The sequence below is a fragment of the Argiope bruennichi genome, chromosome 7 (genome assembly GCF_947563725.1).
Source record: "Argiope bruennichi chromosome 7, qqArgBrue1.1, whole genome shotgun sequence".
Classification (NCBI taxonomy): Eukaryota; Metazoa; Arthropoda; class Arachnida; order Araneae; family Araneidae; genus Argiope; species Argiope bruennichi.
Genome location: NC_079157.1, coordinates 92,376,845 through 92,400,190, shown reverse-complemented (window position 1 = coordinate 92,400,190; position 23,346 = coordinate 92,376,845). Strand labels below are relative to the sequence as shown.

The window sequence follows — 23,346 nt, the reverse complement described above, 5'->3', positions numbered from 1 at the left end:
TAAGTTGAATGAAAATAATGTATATTTTATATTTGTCTACGAATTTATTATTTAATTAACAAATAGACTAGCATTTTTTTTTCAATTGATCTCTCTTCAGTCAAGCGACCTTTGATAACTTCCTAATTTGAAATTCGATACTAATAATAAAATCTTCAAAACGTTATTAATTTTATTTTGGTTTAAAATAATTAGATTTTTTTAACTTTTAAGAAAGGTGCATTTCTTTTATTGAGGTTTTTATTGAGTTTGAACTTAGGATGTTCCAGACGGAAAGAGATCGAAAATCAAGCCGATATAATGAATCGAAAACCGTGAAATTTCGTCAGTTTACCGCTGATCAGATTCAGGTGGAGCCATTGTCATGTGATCACAATTCGAAATTAAGAGCTCTATTCTAAAGTAAAACTTCTAAAATATTAAGGCAGGGTGTTTATCTGATTAAACTTGATTTATTATCTGGCAACTTGAAGAAGATAAAAAAAGATTGTTATTGTTAAACATACAGTTTTATGTTGCATATTTTTTTCTGCTGCATTTTGATAATTTAATTTCGTAATAAATTACATGGCAATTTTAAAGCGCATGAGTATTTTTTACTTATGTAGTTTGATATTCGATTTCATTGTTGTTGTAGGGCATAAAAATCTAAAACTCCTGGGTGAAAATGAATATGGTTTGAATTCAAAGGAATTCTTATAGCAATATAAGAATATATTGCGTTAATTTAGTAAGATAAAAATCCTTACACTCTTTTCTGTATTTCGTTAATTGAAGTTCGTAATAATTCTTATTGAATTTTTAACACCAAAGGAATATATATTTCTTCTACTGATAGTATGATTCTTTATTCCAATAGTGACATGAATTTAAGAATAAGACTAAGATTTACGAATAAAAATTCTTATTATTAAATTAACTATATTTTGAAACGGAAAAGCGTTCTTATATCAATAGTAATACAAGAATATACTGCGTTAATTAGTAATGCAAGAAAAATAATACTCTTTTTTTGTCACTTTTTGGTAATTTAAGTTCGTAATAAGTTCAATGGCATTTTTAAAACTGAAAGAATATATATATATATTTTCAACAGATAGTCTAATTCTTGATTTCAGTAGTTAAATACATTCATGAATATATTTGAAATTTCCGGATAAAAATTTTTTATATTTTGAATGTCAGATGCATTCTTATAGAAATAGCAATACAAGAATATATTGCATTAACTAGTAATGCAGAAATAATTCCTATAGACTCTTTTTTGTCACTTTTTGATAAATTAAATTCGTAATAATTTAATGGCATTTTTAACACCGAAAGAATATATGTTTCTTCTACAGATAGTCTGATTCTTTAAGTACTTTCAATAATTTTTATATATGATCGAATCAGTTATAGCCAGATTCTTAATGTAATTCTTGATTCCAATAGATTCATGCATTTAAGAATATATCTGAAACTTACGAATAAAAATTAGGTAAATTTGAATGGCAAAAGCATTCTTGTAATAATAGCATAATAATGCAAGAATTATTACATTCTTTTTTGTCACTTTTCAGTAATTTAAGTTATTAATAATTTGTATTGCATTTTTAACATCGATAGAATGTATATTTTTTCGATTGATAGTCTAATTCTTTTTAGTTTTCTGATTCTTTACTCATTTAGTAGTTTCTTTTAAGCTTTTAAGAATATATCTTAAACTTCCGAATAAAAATTACTTATATTTTGAATTGCAGAAGAATTCTTAAAGTAATATCAATACAAGAATATATCTTCTAACTCTACTTATATAAAGCTCAGTGTGTGTGTGTGTGTGTGTGTGTGTGTGTGTGTGTGTGTGTGTGTGTGTGTGTGTGTGTGTGTGTGCATTCTATATGTTGGATCAATTGGCATTTAATTACCGACTATTTGGTACATTTATATTCTGGAAAATTAAAGCATGCGATATAGTCGATTTCTTTTCAAAAAAATTATTACAATTTTTATTATTTGACAAATAAACGACATTTTAGTCATTTCCGAGGCAATTCTGAAAATATTATTGCACGAAAACGATTTATACATATTTTAGAGTTTTAAAAATCATTTTTAATTATATCAGTTAATTTTTCATATAAATTCTTCTTGAATTTTGGCAATTAAAAAAATTTGTTGTAGTTTTCAACAGTACAGTATACTCTCTTTAACCCTACGACCCTCCCGTTAATCACTCCTGCGCATTTTTTGGAACATATTATTTAGTAATAAGCCATTGTTTCCTTTTAAAACTAAGTATTGGCCCTTTAAGTACATGATTTATCTGTTTAAAGTGCGTTTTCTCAACACTTTAGCATTGTACTTTTCTCCTAAATATAGTGTTGCTTGTTTTCTACACTTGGAAATATGTATCAGTTTACATAATTCAGTGATGTTTATATGATTCTCTTAGTCCGGAACTCTCTATAATTATCTTTTATAATCTTTTTACATATGTTTCGGATTAGAGAGAATCTACTCAAAATTTAATTTTTGCGTTGAGATTAGAGAATATGTTGTTGAAATCTAAAGAAAAATTCTACTTACTCTCTCTGCAGGTGACATGAATTATGAGAAAAATAAAATTACATTTTCAGCGAAAAATGCGAATTAAAAAAATAGATAACTCGGCAATATGGAACGTAATTTTGTTAAAATTGTTCATTTATCCAAGAAAGAGAACAAGTAAGACTGTTTAAATAACAAATCTCTAATGCCTATTACAATTTTTTGGGACCCTTTTTTTGAGGGAATTATGAATAAAGTGAAAATTACAAACATGAAGTTTAAATAAAATGAAATACAACCAATATTCTTGGTGAAACTATTGATTATCGAAAGCGGAAAATGAACAATAAAAAGAAGTACAAACTTCCTCTTTATTTATTACTAGCCGCCTTTGGTGACCAGCCGGTTCGCCAATCTTAATGCACGATAAAATTGTAATAATTAAATTTTTTATGGAACTCCGATTTTAATTGCTTCTTCATTAAAATATTTTAAAACTTCAAATTTTAATAGTAATATAATTCACTCATAATATTATAAAGGCCTTCAGCCGTAACGTAATATGTATCTCTCTAATTTCTGTTAGCTCCCGTAGAATTTATGCTTTAAATTAAAGTGGGAATGATTAAACTGCAATAAATATAATAATATTTTTTTTACTGAAACGAAGCATTTTTTTTAAATATGAGTACTGAAAACAGAGCCGCTGAGTATTTACACCTTATGGACACTAAAGAATATTTTTCTTGATTTATATAATATCTCAAGAGGTTTTCAACAAAATTTTCTCAGATTCATCATGAACAGATCGATTCATTAACAATGTTTAGTTTTAAATGCATCAAAGACTAAAAAAAATAAATAAATAAACAGAATCATTTGAAATAATCTGTCTAAAATATATTAAGCCTTCAAAACCAAGTCCGTATCCTTTGTCAACAATAAGAACACAATGCGCATGCGTGAATTTTCAACGCCAATTATGGTAACGCAAACGCGTGAATTTTCTACGCCAGTTGGGGCAACGCTAGGCAGATTAGAAATTTTTAGTTTCCTTTATTCTGTTTTGTTCAAAAGTGCTTCAGAAGGAATCTGAAAGATCAATTCATTAACAATGTTTAATTTTAAATGCATCTAACACTAAGAAAATAAATAGAATCCTTTCTAATAATCTGCCGAAATTTTCTTAAGCAATATTTTCTTTAGCGTGGGAAAAAAAACAAAAAAACTGAAGTCTTACTTATTTGGCGGTGGAGAAATGAAAAGATTTTTTTGGCAGGAAAGTTAGTTTTTAATTAATAATTAAAATTCTAATTAAAAATTCAAAAAAGGGATCGCAGGTGCACATTTCTGACCTCCAAGGTATGCATGTGCCAAATTTGGTAGCTGTAGGCCTGTAGAGCGCCAACACATACACACACACACACACACACACACACACACACACACACACACACATTGAGCTTTATATAAGTATAGATGATTCACATATGATTTGTTTTGCATTGATTTAATTAACATATATTCTGATTATGATCAACATATATTAATTATTCTTCATGATCCATATGTATTAGTTAAAATATTTTTTAAAACATATTTTTTTAAATAAAACAAGAAACATATATTAATGTGTTTATCATCGGAACTTTATGAAGAATAATATTCATTACAGCACTATAAGTTATTTCGGTAAATTTTATAACATATATTTTGCAGGAAACTTATGTGAATAAGCAACGCATTTTTGTCTTCTAAAGAAAGCTGGCAAAGTGACCTGAATATAGAACCTAAGAGCTATTTATTATTTATAAGCTATTTAATTTTATTGACTTACAGTAAAAGTTCCAAAATAAAATTATAGATTAAAACACAAACAACAGTTGAGTAAATTATACGAATCACTCTAAGCATAACTACTGTCCATCACTGTATATTATATACTTAACTGTTCAGATTTTGCCTGATGGAATATCATAGCCAATGACTCGTGAAATACTTTCCACAGATTCTTAAAACTATATTCTTTTTTTTTTCGCCGAGCGTTTACATAACAAGCTTTAATGCAGGTAGTTTTATCATGCTGTCTGCCAGAATTGTTTCTCGTCCCACATTCTCTGTCCTAGGATAGTTCTTTCTGTATCGAGCAGTTTAATTCGAAAAATAAGCTATAAAATCTCCTTTGATGCAGCGATAAAGATGGATGATAGATCGGAACAGTCAGTAATGAAAACTGGAGCTTTGTCTTTTGACAATGAATGAAGCGTTTTCCGAAATTTGTTTATGAATACGAAAAGTGCAGGTGGAATCCTACCGTTCGATGATTTAAACTCAGACCAAACGATTTGAAAGAATTCAAACGGGAACAGGATTTTTAGAAGAAGAAAAAAATCGGAAACTTTGACTGCTTCGGTAACAAATTTTAGATGTAAATAAACAATTTATTTCACCATCGATACAGAACGAGGAAGATAATAAAGTTCATATGCGATTAATAGCTGGAAAATTTTCTTGTATCATGTAATAATATTAATCTATTTGAACTAAGTGACGAATATTTCTTACAAAAATATAATTTATTTTCTCTAAAGAATTAAAGTTATGAACATAAACCTGCAACTTTACTCAGCGAAAAATGTCGAATAAAACACTGTTACCATTAATGGCAATAAAAGTAAAACAAAACGAATGTGAAAATTGTTGCCAATTGGGAACAACATATTTTTGATAACAAGAATTCACTAAAAAAAATAAGAAGAAAAGAAATAAAAGGGATTTAAAGAATTAACATTAAGAACATAAGAATATTAAGAAATAAAAGTAATATACAGAATTAATATTAAGAATACAAGAATATTAAGAATTAAAAGTAATATACAGAATTAATATTAAGAATATTAAGAAATAAACGTTATATACAGAATTAACATTAATAATATAAGAATATTAAGAAATAAAAGTAAATTGCACTAAGAAACATAAATATCAAAGCACATTAAAGCAAATACTTTGATAATGTCAATAAAATAATAATTAATGATTGAAATTCTATCTTAGAAGTTTTGGAACATTTATAATACAATCACGACATCAAGTATTTTTTCAGAAGAATTTGCCATTTCTATTACATTTGAATTTTGAATGAAAATACAAATATTAGACTTTGTGGGATTTGTTAAGAATCTGAAACAACGCTATTCAGAAATAAATTGCCACTCAATTACGTCCCCATAATAACGTTCGAGCTTAATTTTTTTTTAAAAATTCATAAAATACTTACGTTTTTTAATTTTTTAATCAAATGAATAAAAAATATCTATACAAAATATGTCGGTTAAACGCCAAAAAATTTTTAAAAATTGGTAGAAACGATTTTTTTTTTCTGCTGAAAAGAGATATCAAATAAAAACATTTTAGTTTAAATGTATATGAAATAATTTTTTTTTTTCAAAATTTAGTTGATAAAAAACATATTACATAGTTCCTGAACTAAAAAAATACGGAGCAAAAGATGTCTAGGGAAAAAAAACGCGTTTTAGATCTAAATATTAAACAAAATTAAATTACTGCAATTAAGAAAAGCTATAATCAACTACTTGCAATGGAAAGACGTGCCAAGCGTCGAGATACTTTTGTCACAACAATCGTCAACGATGAATAACACACGAGTGCAGGCATTTGTCACAGAAGTAAAAATGATGTTCATGATCTGTCGACTAAGATTGTTTGAAAGAGCACACTTTACAGAAGCACAGTCATAGGTCAAAGATTAATTTATTTAGAAGATATGATTTTTTTTTTCAGTTTCTATAAAGCATTGGATATATTGTGTGGCTTCTCTGCTAGTTACGGCGAACAGATTGGCAAGCGCGTCTGCGAATTTCTTGCCGCTGCAATGAATTAATATATTCTTCCACATATCGACTAAATATCATTAGAGTGAAAGTTCCATTTTCATTACGTTTTCATCTCAGCATTTTCTTCAGAATTATACCGGCTTGTATTGTATATTTTTGGTGTTGGCATAGTTTCTATTAATTTGGTAATATGTAATTTGAAAAAAAAAAAAAATCAAAACTTAACTTGGGGCTGATCTTTGGACATGTAACTACTAAATTTGTTATGTAGTTACTTCTTGGGTAGTAAGATCTCACAGAAAAATTTTAGGGAACCGGTATCCTTATAATAACTCGGTTTCAGTATCGGAATTTCTAGGTTCGAAACCTGACATGTAAGCGGAAGTGGAAAGTACATATCGGTTCAGGCGTTGTTTCTGTCGTCTGACAGAGGTTCAAAATTGTCATATCTGCCCATAAATAGTCTCATTCTGTAACTATAATTAAATGAAAAAAATTTCCTTTCAAAATTTTCTTTGACTCTGTTCGTTAAATAAATTGGAGTTTTCTCCCAAAATATTCTTATATATTCTTTAATAAAGGTACTATCTTCCTTTTCCCGAGCTTAAACTGCGGGCCTTCAAGACCGTGATCACTATGAGAACGCAAATTGTTATTTTTTGTGTCTAGTACTTGAAAGTTTGGTGTTTCGTAGAATATTGAGGAAAACAGGGAAGTCTGCAACGTGTATTAATCTCATTCTAGCGTTAATCGTTCATTAATATACCCTTTCGTAATTATTGTATGCCAATGTTATATTGGGACATACCTCGTAATTTTGAGCCTCTATCAGATGACGAGTACGGGGCCGCGATGGCCTGGTGGTAAGGCTTCGACTTCGGAACCGGAGAGTTTCAAGTTCGCGATCCAATTCCATCAAAGAACCATCGTGTAAGCGGGTTTGGTGCAAGTTAAATCCGTCGGAGCCAAACGCCCTGCTGCTGGTGTGGTGTGGAAGTTTGGGGAGGGGAGTGCCAGCTCAGGTGTCATCTCCGTCGTCTGAACACCGTTCAAAATGACAAAGCCGGTCCCAAAATAGCCCTAGTGTTGCTTTAAAACTGGATATTATGGAGGTTCCGAAAAGAAACATTTCTCAAGAGACTACTCCCCGTGAAGACACGACAACTTATGCTGGTTCTGTGACTCGATCAAGAACTAGAGCCACACAATGAAATGTCATAACAGCGAGACGCTGTTCTTCTAAGGAGGGAGCAATGCCGCATTGAAGAAAGACAGTCCATCCATGGCCGAATGGTCATGGCACTAGTCTCATGATCAAGAGACCTGGGTTCGAATCCCGCTAGATACAAGGCGATTAATAGAATATGTAAATACTTAGTTCCAGAAGATACTGGACATTTCTTTAATTTACCAGACAAGTGTTCAGGACTTTTCTTACTGTCTCCAGAAGAGTATTCTGGAACTTTCTCTGCTTGTATAAAAGCAGAAGATTTGTCAGTTACTGTATTCTCTCAGTTCAGAGTTCAGTTAATAAATTGGTTTAGCTCTACATCTTGTGTGTGTCATTGAGTTCTATACTATAGTTCTACGTGACAATATAACTAAATTAAACTATAAACCAATGACAAGTACGACTCCAAATCTGGCATTCTCCACCCCCCTGACTTTCGCATCACACTAACATAAGCATGTTTTTAGCCCACAATGTTAGATTTAATGTGCACCAGACTCACATACAAGACGGATCTTTTTTTGGAACGAGGTCTCGAACCTAGGAACTCTCTGACTGGACGATTAATATTAGCAACGGTATGCTGTTAATATATTTTTTTTTGTTCTCTATTTATAGACTCCTTGGGTGCCAACAAGTATACCACAAGGCTTACAGCTGTAAGTCAGTAAGCAATTGACAGTAAAATCAATTTCAAATGTAAGGTCGCAGGCACAAATGCAAAAAAAAGAAGCAAGAAAAATAGGAGAAAACAAGTAGATACACAAACCAAAGCAAAAATGAAACAAAATTGCTCATCTATTAACAGAAACATACAGTAAATGATATAAAACAATTGAAGAAACATGATCAAATAAAATATTCAAAATACAAAAGTATATATGCAAATATATGTAGGCAAACACACTGAAGTAAAGTTTAAATCATACGGGAAAAATACTATTAATTTATGTACAAAAGGAAAGGAAAGATGGTTTACACTGTACAAAGGCAGATAAACGAGGAGGCCAAGCTATATTGTTCTTTAGAAGGCAGTTCCTGAGTTTACGTCTTTCCGGAATAAACTTGGTGCATTCAAATATCAAATATGCTTTTAATATTGAACTACATTTATCAGAGAATGCGCGAGAAAATTTCGAGGAAACCACTCGAACAGGTTTTTAATATGGCAATGACTTCAGGCTAACATTCTGTTCCATAAATTACATGATTCAAAAACCGTTAAATACAGAATACTAAAACAAACAATGCAGATGAATCAAGCCTTACTCATCATCATGCCACAAGGTTTCGCATCAGAAGTTCGAAGTTGTATTAAATTTTAACCACTTATTTTTTATAAAAAATATCGTGTTAGAAGGGATTTATCTGGATTTTTACAAATATTGACTGTCGATTAGCTGAGATTCGAAGCCTTGCAGTGGGAAAAATGTGTGTTTAATACTTTTTAATTACTGAATATCTGTTTATCTATTCACGCTTCACGCGTAAATCTGAAGTCGTTCGTTTAATTCTTCTTAATAACGATATATTTGTTTATCATATCTTAGCCTAGCGAATCTAACGTTGTTTAGAATACATCTCAGCAAACCTCCCAACAATTTTATTAATGTGTCATTTACCTTTGAATTCGTACTTGATGCTCTATGATCTGGATAAAAATTTTGAGTGGACCACACAAATGCTGCCACAGAATGGAAGAAAAAATATTTATTTTATAGGGAAATTCAAACAGATGTTTAAACAAATGGTTTGATTTATTATTATTTACTCATAAATCATCTTTAAAATTTTTATCACACCGGATCTATGAAATATTTCACCTGGATTGTTTGATATTTTCTATTGAATTAATTTGTCTGCTATGAGTAAATTGTAAACAAACGATTGTTGGTCTGCTTACCATTTTCTCACATACTCTATAATAAACATCATGCCAGAGAATACCTTACATCGCGTTGACTTACAATGGATACGAAATATTAGCTGTAGAAGTGAAGTTTGGCGTAAAGTGCCATCCCTGGCGAGTTATTTGGTGATTATTCTCTGGTATACGTTAATAGTATACAAAAATCTAATTTCTGTTTTAGACGCGTTTTCTCAACCGATTGAAACACAAAGATAAAACTCTTGTAGATACAAAATGACATACTAAATGTGATGTATTTAAATCATTGCGTTTTTGAATTACCACTTCACATGTTTTTGGAAATACAGACCGACAGACGGTCAACCCCTAGTTGGATTTGGTCAAAATTTGAGAGATATCAACACTATAGATATTAAATATGTGTACCGAATTTTATCATTCTAGCGTTTCTATTATCTATATCTACGTTTCGTAATTATCGTGTTAATTTATACTCGTATAGCAGACGGACTTCTGCAATGATTTTAATCAAAGTTTGACAGATATCTGCATATTTGGTGTAAAGATCGTATACCAAATTGCAACCATTTAGCTCAAAAGCGTTTTTGAGTTACCTTTGTCACAGACTGATAGGCATTTTCCATTTTTTTTTTTTAACTCAGTGACATGTAAAATGTGGAGATTCGTCGAAATATCGAGTTCGAATTTTTACGATCACTCTAGTTTTTCTATATTACTTATACGAGAAAGTAATTATGTGTTTTTGAATTTCCAGGTTGAGAAAAATTTGAACTAACGCTACAAAAAGGCTTCATTACTTAGATGAATTTAATAAGATTTCTGGTTGCTCTGACATCAGTTTGCTCTGTTACCAACTAAGAATTTGATAGGAGTGTTTGCTTTTATCACTTTTAATTTCTCATATTCAAAGTATCGGGGATCAAAAAAATCCGAATCGATATTTTGGCAAATGTCTTCGTTTCAGATTTCCTTGAATTCGAAACACACATTTTTGTATTGCAAATATTTGAATTTTGCTTTATGTATTGAAATCAGCATTAAATTCTCTTTAAAATGATATGTAAGAGTTTGCATTTTGTAAAATGTAACATTTTCAATAAGCATGCAAATTTAGGAAACATAACGATTTTCAAAAGTGTCCACAATTTTGGCCACCACTGTAAATATCATGATTCAAATGTTTTGTTGAACTTTATTTTCGTTGCTTAATTAAGTGCTTTTTTTTCTCTCCTAGCTCTTTAAGGCAATGTGATGAGGCAATGTTGGGTTCTTAACTACCTGTAAATTTGTCGCAAAGGCTGGTAAGTCATCCTGTTTATATACGTTGTTTAAATTCTTAACTATGTTAAATGAACTCGTGACTAAATCTCTAAGTATTTATATATTGAAAATAAATAACTGATTAATTGAAGTATATTTCTTAACATTGAATTCACACAAAAATAATCTTGTTGGCAAAGCTAGAAAGTAAAGATAACTTGCTTTTTTGTTTTTGATGGGTTCCTTTGACTTAGTTAAGTGCAGATATACTACTTTAATATAACAGATATTCCTTCGAATTGTCTCTCGAATCTACAGAACTACGGTCTCCAGTTCAAAACTCTTCAACAAAGGCAACCTAAAAACAGCAAACATAATAAATTTATATTGCCATGTATTTTTTAAATCTGAGAATAAGACTATCAATTTTTGATTCCTAAAATATGGCATTTATCAAACGTTTTTTAGAACAAAATTTGATTATTATGATAATGCAATTATTTGCCTAATTTAAATAATCTTTCTATCTTTAATGTCTAAAAAGAAAATGAAAATCTCAACTTTCCACCATTTTTCTCTCCTTTGATTTGGATAGACCATATACGAACTTATTCTAAATGGGCAACATTTTATATAACGTTATAATATGATATGCATGAATTAAGACTCTTCATTTGACGGTATTTTTGAGAGGAGTTTGGCCTACTTTCTAACCTTATTTCGCCAGCAGTTACGAAGAAAGAAAATGCTATTTTTAATATTAATGGTATATATTTCTGTCTTGGCATGTAATATTCTTTTATATTCTTTCCATATTCCTTCTTTCATTATATAATTTTCGTATTTATATAATAAAAAACAGAAATTTTCGAAACTTATGCCATGGTCAAGTTAACAATGGAAATAGCTAGGCTTCCTAAAAAGAATCTTTTTAACAGAAACATTACAGCTTTTAATCATTTACTAATAATATTACTTTGTATTAGTGAACTGCACATAATCACAAGCAATAATATATTTCGGTTAGTTTTTTTTTTCAACATTCAATTACCTAAAAAAGGAATAGAATCTTCAGATTCTATAATATGTGATTTGCTTCTTGACGAAATTAACAATGATCATGTTTCAAAAAAAGCGAACTCACAAACTTCTTTCGCCTTTTACTTTTTTCCTTTTTCATTGAAAAAAAGGGCTTGCAATTGACAAAAGAACATCCTTCAACCACTCATATGGAACGAAACCACCTGCTCAACAAACCTGGGGATTCTGCACCAACTTAATGACTGCAGCTGCTATCCTCGAAACGGTACATTAGTCAGAGCTTCCCTTCCAGCACTTCGGATTTCTGAAAGAACTTCTTTAGCATAAAACGAAGAATTCTTCTCCGTTGCCATTCTTTTTTTAGTATTGATTATTTTCATTATTTATTATTTATACGGTTGCAGTGATGCTTTTCCATCTTTTAAATTCCGTGCATGGACTGTGTAATGAGGTGAAATTGAGATTAGGACGAAGCTGGAATATATCTGATTCGTTAACCTAAAAATCATGCATCTTGTTTTCTGTTTTTTCGGCGGAATTAGAATATGTAAGATGAAAAATTACGTCTTATTGGAATAATATTTTGTGGTATATTTTATGAAAATTGAATAAGAAATCATATTTTAACTTTAGATATATTTTTTAGAATGATTTATAAGGAAAATCCACTATGCTATTATATTTTTATGGATTTTTTTGTACATAAGCTGAAATCGTTTGCTATTTAAATCTGAATTAGCACAGACTATTTTAGAATATAATACTCTTAACCTATAAAACGATTAGTTTATAGTTAGAAAGTATTTTTATTTTTTAAATATTTGATTTTAGTTACAGAATTCAGCATTTAACATTCATTTAAATCCTATTTGCTTATTTGAATACTTTACTATCTTTTATACTTTATCGGATGTGTCTGAATAATTAATTAATTTAAAATTATTTCCTCGTGTTCTACTCGATATAGGCTTCATGAAAATCTTTTCGACTTGATGGAATGACTAGAATAGCATAAATTAAACTATTTCGATGATTGAATGGCCGACGTTGTATCAGAATCTATTTATTGCTTACTTTTCTTTAAACATGTCTCACCTTATTATAGATAATATTTACAAATATGTAACATGAAACAGTCAATATGGCGTCAAAGATATTCCTACTTAAGTTAGATTTGACTCTTCTAAAACGTTGGTAATACAAAAATGATACATTACAGTGTAAATATTCAACTAAATGTGATAACATCTATAAACCTTTCAGTATTTTCGTAACAAAACTGTTAGTATTTAATTATTAGCTTATTATTATAAATATCATGGAATTTTAAAATATATCCGTTTCCCAAATTTACAGCTAGGTGGCGTCTTTGGTATGGAATCAAAATTAAATTAAATTAATCGATAAAATAATGAATAAATTCTGAAGAGATTAAACTAATAGATTGTTGTTGATAACGTACATATGTACAATATTTCAGAATTTTAGCAAATAAGAAATTGAATAAAAAAAGATCGGTTACGAAATTGTATTTTACATGTGAGGTTTTATAAAATAGTATAAGAACTATTAAAACGCAGTAAGTATTAACACTGTCTTCAATGAAGAGATCAATAGTAGGAATATAAACAAATTCTGTAGGAAGGATTTCTTAAATCTTTTTTCAATTCCTACTATTAGCTCACACTCTTTCTATATATATTTTGTTCAAATTTTCAGTCTTTAATAAAATACTTTTTATTCATTCACTCAAGTTCAAATACATTTTTTAAACGTGTAGTGGATAACACTTGATGTTAAAAAAATTTTCTTTTTCAAATATTAATTAATTAATAAAATTTGTCCAATAATTTCTATTCGGTCGCCAAATCCACCGCCATGTCGCCACATGGTCGCCAAGTTTGTCACCAATTTTTTTAATTATTTAATAAAAAGTAACTAAAATAAAATAAAAAAAAATGTTGACCTAAGAAGGAATTGACTTTAAAAAAATCTTTTTATATATTACTTGTTTTTTATTCTCTTATAAACCTTTTATCATTGATTATTTTCAAATATTTATAAATACGGTTATTTATTTTACGCACTGTCTATACAAATATGAAAGTGAAATCGCTTCAAGATCTGTGCTTGTGCGGAGGTTTTATAGTTGATTTTTCACACAATTCTTAAGTACAAGAATTCTGAAATTTCATATGGCAGTATATTTTCTGTGATGCACAATGATTTAATATCTTAAGAACATATTTCCTTTATTCCATTATTTTTTATTAAATTTTAATTCCACGTGGGAGGTGCTATTGGTAGTAAAATGGAGAAAAAAATTAATAGCATTTAATATATATTACGGAAAAAAAAAACATAAAAAATAATAAAGGCGTTAAAATTTTTATAAATACGTTTTTATTGGCATACTGAATTAAAAAATAATATTTTTCACTGTTAATCTAAGGATAAAAATAATAAACAGTAATGGATTATGTGCTGTGAGTAATAGTGTATATAATAAAAAATAAAATTCAAAATATTCAGTGAAAATTAGAAATACATTATAAGTTATATTAAAAATATTATAAAAAGATTCAAATTCATTTCCATTAGCGCTTCAAGCTTTTACGACTTTGTTTCAACTTCCATTTATATATATATTGTAGTAAAAACTTATAAGCCAGTTAACAGATACGCTACCTGAGTAATTGCTTTTGTTTTGTGGTCATGTTACTGGACTGCGAACCACAAGGTCCCAGGTTCTATCCTCACTCTTACCAATCCGCTACATTGGTGACCCAGACGTTTTTGCTTTTGTATTGTGGTCATGTTATTCATGCTCGTAAGATATTGTGGTTATGACCCGTGAATTGCTTTTGTATTGTGGTCATGTTACTGGGCTGCGAACCACAAGGTCCCAGGTTCTATCCTCACTCTTACCAATCCGCTACATTGGTGACCCAGACGTTTTTGCTTTTGTATTGTGGTCATGTTATTCATGCTCGTAAGATATTGTGGTTATGACCCGTGAATTGCTTTTGTATTGTGGTCATGTTACTGGGCTGCGAACCACAAGGTCCCAGGTTCTATCCTCACTCTTACCAATCCGCTACATTGGTGACCCAGACGTTTTTGCTTTTGTATTGTGGTCATGTTATTCATGCTCGTAAGATATTGTGGTTATGACCCGTGAATTGCTTTTGTATTGTGGTCATGTTACTGGGTTGCGAACCACAAGGTCCCAGGTTCTATCCTCACTCTTACCAATCCGCTACATTGGTGACCCAGACGTTTTTGCTTTTGTATTGTGGTCATGTTATTCATGCTCGTAAGATATTGTGGTTATGACCCGTGAATTGCTTTTGTATTGTGGTCATGTTACTGGGCTTCGAACCACAAGGTCCCAGGTTCTATCCTCACTCTTACCAATCCGCTACATTGGTGACCCAGACGTTTTTGCTTTTGTATTGTGGTCATGTTATTCATGCTCGTAAGATATTGTGGTTATGACCCGTGAATTGCTTTTGTATTGTGGTCATGTTACTGGGCTGCGAACCACAAGGTCCCAGGTTCTATCCTCACTCTTACCAATCCGCTACATTGGTGACCCAGACGTTTTTGCTTTTGTATTGTGGTCATGTTATTCATGCTCGTAAGATATTGTGGTTATGACCCGTGAATTGCTTTTGTATTGTGGTCATGTTACTGGGTTGCGAACACAAGGTCCCAGGTTCTATCCTCGCTCATACGAGTCCGTTACAATATATTCCAATTTTCATAACATTAATTCGTTGTGATCTTGAAAACAATAAAATTTCTACGGTATATAAAAATTTCTCAGTAAAAAAATGCATAATTTAACTTAGAAAACAATTTCATTGTTATAGCCTAAGGAGTTGGCGAGTATAATGTAAAGATTGCAAGATATCAGACAATTCTATTTTTATAAGGTAATAAACGGATGTGAAACAAGACTTGCTAGTTATCGCTGCATTTCGCTGCTGCATAACACAAGAATAAATATATATAAATAACAAAAAAATAGGAAAACTTTAGGCCAAGTTAGCAGAATGGTATTTTTTATAATCCTGTAAGTTCTCCGTGACTTCAGAGTCGCGCTATAACAATTGAATAAATGCTGCTCATTTTAATATTCCACGACTTTTTGATGATTCTACTGTGCTAAGGGGTAAGATGAGCGCCTTTCCTGAGTTCTTTTTAATTCTTTGAACTTGATTTTCGCCTCATTAAATGCTTTTTCGTTATGTTTTTTGTTTTTTTCCCCACATGTATGTGAGTGTCTTGTCGTTTCAGATGTACTAATTTTTTTGTAACAAAATTGCATATTGATTGCTTATATGGATAATTCAAGTAGCAAAAAAATTTTCAAAAATGGCGGGAAAAATATTTTATATGATATCATTAAATATGACTGAGATTATCTACCGCTGTGAATCTCAAAATATTATCAAAAGAATTCAAAAACACATGAAAAAGAAACATTTTAACATAAAAGTTATTACTAATTTTTAAATAAGTGCATTATCAAATTTTTAGAACAGAAATCTTCCATTTATTCATCATAATTTAACGTTTAGTCCCATCACAATAAATAAAAATTGTATTAAAGTATTTTATTGTGAATTTGCATATTTTCCCGATACTGTTACGAGTTATCTGCAATTTTTACCTGTATTTAAATCTGCGTATAATTTGAATTCCCCTTATGGTTGAATGTAAACATTTGCTTTTTTTAACTTTCTTCTCACTCCTATTTAGATTAAATAAACACATCCTGACGCATGCGCAAAAGCGTGGAGGGTTTTAGAATCCGAAAATGAACAGTAATTATCTCCTTCTGTATTCAAAAATCTACATTTATTCCTAGCGGTTTCATTTAAAATTTGTCATCTCAATAGCCCTCTGAATCAATACTAACTCTGCAGTAACATTAACCTTTTTTCTTAAGTTCATTACAATTTAAATAAACTCGAAAACTACTTTCAAATTTCCTTCTCCTTTTCCTTAATAGAATACAAATGATATCTAATCACCATAATTACAAGTGATGTACGCATATCAAAATAAAAATAGAAACGCCGTGATTGTTTCACTTTTAATAATACCCAGTCTTGCCTTATGAAAGGTTCAGCGGGTTTGCACTCATCAGGACTTTCGACCGCTTTCAACTAGATCCATTTGTTCCATACCAAAAAATCTTACTTTTGTTTCTTCTTTCTTCTGTTCGTTTCCCGCCGCATTCTTTTCCATCATAAGAAGAATCCATGTTTCGAAGGTGTCATTTGCTTCATTGCCTTCTATAATTGTTCATTACTCTACAGTTAATGATTTTTTAGGGAATGACTGCCTTATAAAAATCACCATTAGCAGAAATGAAACGACTTGAGTTGATCATAAAGATGTAGCTTTGGACTCAATTGATCTCGTTTTATTTTTTCTTTCTTTCTTTCTTGAGTGATAAAAACAGTTTTCTGTTTTATTGCTTTTATTTAATACACCGTTTTTGGTATTCGAAAAGGAAATTCATCTGGCTTTTTTTACCACTGCCATTCTAACTTTTCATCTTAAAAAGGAAAATTGGCTTCTTTTTGTTACCTAGATAATAGATTTTCTTTGGTTAGAGGAAATGATACGATTCTTCGGTTAGTTGCTTTCATTTTTTCGCAAATGTAAGTGATTTTGGAATTCTAGCGGTCAAAAGTAACAAAACAAAGATCACTTAGATATTTCTTTTACGAAAATGACTTTATTATTTTGATAAACATTTTTTTAGAATTCTATCCTTGATACTTTTGAAGAGAAAAGATTTCATGTTTCTTTCTTAAAAAATATAAGTAGATCGATTTATTTGGGATAGATTAAAAACTCTATCAAAAGTAAAAATAAATGAATAAAATTCGCTAAATAAACTTTTTTTTCTTCAATTATTCGTTCTTTTCAATTTCGTTATTCGTTCTATTGAATCCATTTTAGAAATCGAGGCGGAAAAAGAAAACAAAGTAGATATAAAACTAGGCGGGAATATAGCATTTTCACTGAATCTATCGTACAAATATATATTCTTGGCACCTTTTTGGCGGACAATTGAAGCCAAAATATGGCAATGTTTTATATTTGCATTCACAATAACGGATACGAAATTTTGTTGATTTAGGTTGTTACAGTTATTGCGTTCACATGCATGTGTAAGTACAGACTGACAAATGGTCTACACTTTTACGGACCTGGTTGAACATTTGATAGGAATCTATATTTTTGATACCAAATTCTATTTATCTAGCTTTTTACATTTTGTAGTTACCTAGTTTTCGCATAGTATTTACATAATAATAGGTAGGCAGTAGTAGATATCTAGTTTTTACTTTATTCTGAATTTTCTAATTTTTTGTTATTTGTAATAAAATAACTAACAGGCAAATTTCCTCAGACAGGATTTCATTCAAACTGATCTAAAGACCATATGCTAAATTTCCTTCATCTAGCTCAAATGGTTTTTCATTTACCATGCCTCAGACGGACGGACATAACACACAAAAAAAAAATGTATTCGAGAATGTCTGAAGTTTGGAGATTCGTCAAAATCTCGATTTCGAATTCTTTTGAAGATTGCAATACTTTTTTTTTTACTTTGTATGCGAGAAAGTAAAAATGAAAGGACTAGGTAGATGAAATTTGTGTCGGTAGCTGGAAAACGATTTTAAAACTGTCATTGGTTTGATTTGATTTGAAATATATACATGTAATATTATTTTTGGTTGCAACAGAAGGCAGGTTTGAAGACATAGACGAGCCGTTGTATTTATAATTCTCTTTTTATTCTCTCACGGGAGACAGGTATGATATATTTACAAGAAGGCGCAGCGCGGCACAAAAGCAGAAGTAAGAAAAAAAGGACGAAACAAATGATCACTAGTATTATATAACATAGGATTTCCGGTCACGTGCCGATGGAATACGTGTGTTGACTTATGAGAAGGGCAACGGAAGTATCACTTTCACTCGATACGTAGATTGATGGTGCAGTACTTTTTACACAGCTTCAGTTGAATTAATTAAACCGAAAGTGGAATTGGATCAATATATATATAATGTACACATAATTTTTTTGAAAGCAGATGGGAGTTCGATGATAGAAAAGACACTTTGCATTTTTAAATTCTCTTTAATCTATCCCGGGACGGCATAATTATTTACAAGCAGGAGCGGCGAGCACACACACAACACAGAGCGAAAAGAAGAAAATGGCCAACTGAACATTTTATCCCTGATCTTATATAGAATGAGATTTCTGACTGGTGTCGTTTTTAACTGGAATTTCTTACACGTATCGACCTTGACAACAGAAAAAGAGGGGTCCTTTAGAAAACTCCGTTTACATCAGCGATTCTTTGTCTTAGCACGGCGTGGGAACCACTGATGCAATAATTTTTACAAAGCTTCAGTTGAATTAATTAGAATTGAAATTAGAGTTTAAAATATCATTATATATATATATATATATATTACATACTGCATGTTTTACAGAATTTTGCTGCTTCTAGAGAGTTAATAGCATATGATTATAAAAACTGCTTAACATCGAAAATTCTATTTCGAATAACAAAAATGGAAACAATAGCGGAATACGATATATACAATAATGAAAAAAAGATAGGTATAACTTTTCGATATTTACTAAATTTTATAATATTATATACTAGCCGCCTTTGGCGACCAGCCGGTTCGCCAATCTTAATGTTCGTTAAAATTTTAATAATTAAATATTTTATGCAATTTCTACTTTAATAGCTTCTTTATCAAAATATTTTAAAACTTCAAATTTTGATTATCATATGATTCATTCATAATATTATAAAGGCCTTCAGTCATAACGTAATATGTATCTCTCTCATTTTCTGTTAGCACCCGTAGAATTTATGCTTTAAATTAAAGTGGAAAGAATTTATCTTCAATTAATATAATAATATTTTTTACTGAAACAAAGCATTTTTTTATAATCTGATTACTGAAAATAGAGTCACTCAGCGTTTAAACTTTATGGGCACTAAAGAATATCTTTTCTAATTTATGTAATATCTCAAGAGTTGGTCAACAAAATTTTCTTAGATTCATTATGAGCAGATCGATTCATTAACAATGTTTAAATTTAAATGCATCAAACACTAAGAAAATAAAACGAATCGTTTAAAATAAACGGTTGAAAATAGGTTTTAAAAAAACTACTTAAAAAACGATGTACTTAAAACTATAAGCATATACAAAAAATATATAACTAACATAAATACAATTTACTTACAAAAGCATGCAACTAACCCAAAAATAATTTAAATCATCCATTGATAACGTTGTCATGGCAATAATCAGAACAGAATGCGCATGCGTGAATTTTCTTCGCCGGTTACGTAACGCAAATACGTGATTTTTTTCTTCGCCAGTTGGGGTAACGCTATGCGGATTAGAAATTTTTAATTTCCTTTATTCTGTTTTATTTCAATTCAAAAGTACTTCAGAATGAATCTGAAAGATTGATTCATTAACAATGTTTAATTTTAAATGCATCAAACATTAAGAAAATAAACAGAACCGATTGAAATAATCCGCCGAAAAATTTTAACCCTAGCCTCATTACTGTTGGGAGAAAAAAAACTGAAGCCTTTCTCGTTTGGCGCTGGGGATAATGGAAGATTTTTTTGGCAGAAAAGTTGGCGGTGGGGAAAATGGAAGATTTTTTTGGCGGGAAAGTTAGTTTTTAATTAATAATTAAAATTCTATTTGAAAATTCGAAAAAAGAAACCCCAGGTGCACATTCCCAACCTCCAAGGTATACATGTACCAAATTTGGTAGCTGTATGTCAAACGGTCTGGCCTGTAGTGCGCCAACACACACACACACACACACACCACACACACACACACACATTGAGCTTTATCATAAGTATAGATATAGATATAGATTAAATCCTTCAAGAAGTCTAATATCTAGCTGAAAGAAGTTATTATTAAGTTAAAGTTTAGCAATTTTTTAATGTTTTATATTTTAATCATTTATTAAAATATTTATGCAGAGTGAAAGTTGGTTACAAAAATAGGACCACTTAAGCCTATTTCTGCTTTATTCAAAATTTATTTTTACTTTATACTAAACTATTTTTTTTTCTAAATTTATTTTTACTCTTAATTCCTTATTAGATTGCACAAATAGCTTTCCCAAATGATTTTAGCTTATTAGAATTCAATTATAAAAACAAACGATTTTATTGAAAAACATTTTTTTTTTTTACTCTGCATATTTATTTTATTAGCGCAAATGATGTTGCTAATTTTCACAATATATTTTGGCAGTAAAAAATATTTTTATAATAAAAATATTTTTTGTTTTTCTTTGTTATTTTATTTTATTTCTCTCAATTTTTTAAACAAATATTTATTCATTTTTAGTTATTTCTGCTTTCAGTTAAAAGGAGTTTTGATGAAATCATAATATTTTTCAGTTTTGGTAAGATGAAAAAAGTGAAGAGAAATGAAGTAAGATTCTAATTTTCAGAGAATATCGATTTGTCTTCCAAAGAGATTTCAAAACGATTAAGTCTCTCAAAAAGTGTTGCGAATAAATTCTTGAAATATATAGCTATATCGTATATATATATAGCTACTCTGCTATATATATACGATCTGACAAAAAAACCGTCTCTATCTAATCGTTCAAAAAGAGCCATGCTAAATCTAACTCTTTCTCAACATCAATATTCTACGCAAATTAAAAAGGAATTGCAACTGTTTTGTTCGAGTAGAATAGTGCGTAATGTATTTTTTAAATGTTCACATGTTAAATATATCAAAATGAGAATACAGCTTCCATTAACAAAACTACGAATGATTTATCAGATAGAATAGGAAAAACTGCATATTATCCCTGGAAATAAATGGAATGACGTAATTTTCTTATGAAAATAAATTTAATTTAGACAAACCTGACTGCTTCCGATATTATTGGCAAGATTTGTGCCGTGAGTGAACAGTGTTTTCTAAACACCCATTCGGGAATGGTAATGTTATGGGTTTGGAGGATTTGTTCGTTAATGGAACAGCTCCGATAATCTTTCTGAAATCAAAAGAAACTCTTCTAGTTTGTACTATGAATTTAGAATAAATAACCTTATATGAAAAGTCAAGAGAAATGCGATAATCGTTTATTAACCTTGCAAATGGTTAATCGCTATTTTCGAGGGCTGCTATTTTAATCTTTTACTATTATAATGTTGAATTTATATGATGCTACTAAAAATAGTATACTATTAATATTTAGTTTCATTTGAAAAGTATCTAAATTCAACAACATTTTCATCTAAACAGTGATTTAAAATAATAGACACTTAGAAGTCCTGCTTTAATTTCACACAAAACAGGCTGCTTTAAAAAAAAATTTTTAAATCGCAGGAAAACACGATAGAAAAGGAAACGCTTAGCTGAACTTATGTATCAAATTTTGTGAGTTGTGTGAAAATAATACCTTTAATGCTGAGAAATATTTCAGATTTTGACTCACGACAATTCAATCATGTATGAAATTAAAATGTTTTTGCATTAACATAGAAATATAAAATTAATTTATGCAAAAGTCAGCTTCTTGAAAGCATCACGGAAAATTACAAGAAAAAATTATATTGTTGTCACGATACAGATTAAAGATAACATACGAGGCTATAATGGGAAAACATTATCTTTGATTGTTTCACGTTATTTGTAAAGTAAAGATAGAACTTTTTTTCTTAGACATAAGCGATAAACGATCTCATTGTAAACAAAGTAATTTTTATTGTATTTTATTTTCAAACGGAAATTATTTTTTGATGAATTCAATTATAATCTCATTTGAAAATTTAAATAATGTATTATTCAACGATGACAATTTGACAGGAGATTTTTTTGTTGTTGTTGTCTTGCATAATTTTTTGAGTGATTTGTTTTCTTCTGGTTTAAAACCACGAGCTTCTCTAATCAGAAATTCACGAGCAGCATTTTTTCCCCCAGATGAATATCACAGCTTTATGCCAGGTTTACACTCGGCCAATTATAAGATAATTATTAGCCAATTATAAGTAGGCAGCGCATGCGTAGAAAGGTTGAAAGATGATGTTCGGTCGATGGGAAGTAATTGTATCGACTCGACAACAGCATACAGCTGTATTGTATTTTCTTTTTCTTACTGCGCATGCGTCTGTAGAATTTGACTGGGTTTTTTTTTATTATTAGCGTGAACAAATTGATGACTTATCATAGATTAATTCCACATTTTTTGCTATTTGTTCTTTCTCGTGAATAAAAATTCAGGAACGCCAAAACGTGTCGGCAATTTATAGCAAATCTTGAAATGCCTGAATCTACCTTATGAAATTGTGGCAAACATAATTCAGTCCCTTTCTGCGCACACGCTGCCTACTTGCCGTCTTATAACTGGCCGAGTGTAAACCTGGCATTACTTTCCAGTGTCTTCTGGATTGTTGAGCGGTTACAGTTATATAAAACTC

At 30.1% G+C, this 23,346-nt stretch overlaps 1 protein-coding gene across 1 annotated transcript in view; it reads left to right on the top strand.

Moving 5' to 3' along the window:
* The window catches only part of LOC129976018 (uncharacterized), a 158,702-nt gene extending 147,893 nt beyond the window's left edge, over window positions 1-10,809 (top strand). Inside the window, exon 4 of the mRNA XM_056089351.1 lies at window positions 10,743-10,809. The gene's annotated coding sequence lies outside the window, so the exon portion shown is untranslated. The remainder of the gene's footprint in view (window positions 1-10,742) is intronic.
* The last annotated feature ends 12,537 nt before the right edge of the window (window positions 10,810-23,346 follow it).